Source organism: Apodemus sylvaticus, chromosome X, assembly GCF_947179515.1.
Source record: "Apodemus sylvaticus chromosome X, mApoSyl1.1, whole genome shotgun sequence".
In the NCBI taxonomy this organism is placed as follows: Eukaryota; Metazoa; Chordata; class Mammalia; order Rodentia; family Muridae; genus Apodemus; species Apodemus sylvaticus.
In genome coordinates, this window is record NC_067495.1 from 55,069,925 (window position 1) to 55,070,891 (window position 967).

A 967-nucleotide genomic window follows, 5' to 3' on the forward strand; every position below is an offset into this window, starting at 1 on the left:
CTTAGTGTGACTCATAGCACTGGGGATATGGAACCTGAAGAGGCTACCTCCTGTACCTGGGGTACTGGCAGGAACCCAGTAGAGTAGTAGAAACATCAACCCACAACAAAACTTTCCACCCCAAAATTATCCTGCTTACAAGAAATGCTGGCATGGGGGGATGGAGCAGAGACTGATGGAACAGCCAACCAATAACTGGCCCCACTTGAGACCCATCCCATGGACAAGCACCAATCCCTGACACTATTAGTGATCCTCTGCTATGCATGCAGACAGGAGCATGTTGTTCTGAGAGGCTCCGCCCAGCAGCTGACTCAGATGCAGAGACCCACAGTCAAACAGTGGATGGAGCTTGGCTACTCTTATGGAATAGGAAGGATCGTGGATCCCAAATGGGATAGGAAGACCAACAGTCAACTCACCAGGACCCTTGGGGCTCTCAGAGTCTGAACCACCAACCAAAGAACATACTGGAGCTGAGGCTGTCTCCAAAGCTGTTGCCTGTATGTGGTTTATGTTCTTCTAGCTGGGCTGCCTTGTGTGACAAAAACCCCAAACCCAAAGTGTCTATTTTATGAAAAGCATCACCAAATTGTCTTTTTTAAGAAATGAGATTTATGAATCTAGCTATTTGCACACTTAGGAGTACAACTTATAGTTCTACTCCTCTGTACACAAACTAGTACACATATCTTTGGAGGATACATACAGAATATACAAATAGTCTTTGGGTGACATGGATGCTCCTTATTTTTTCGATTAAATCAGGTACTTATTTGCTGAGAATCACTGCATTGACCTGAAGTGACTTTTAAGACAAGGAGGTACGATTCACACAGATGCTTAGAATTAATGAGATCCTGGTTTCAGTTATGACACGAGAAGCCATTCATTATTTTTAGTCTCATACCAGAATTTCTAGTGTAAAAATCTATAAAACACATGGGCACATAAAAAAATAAAATGC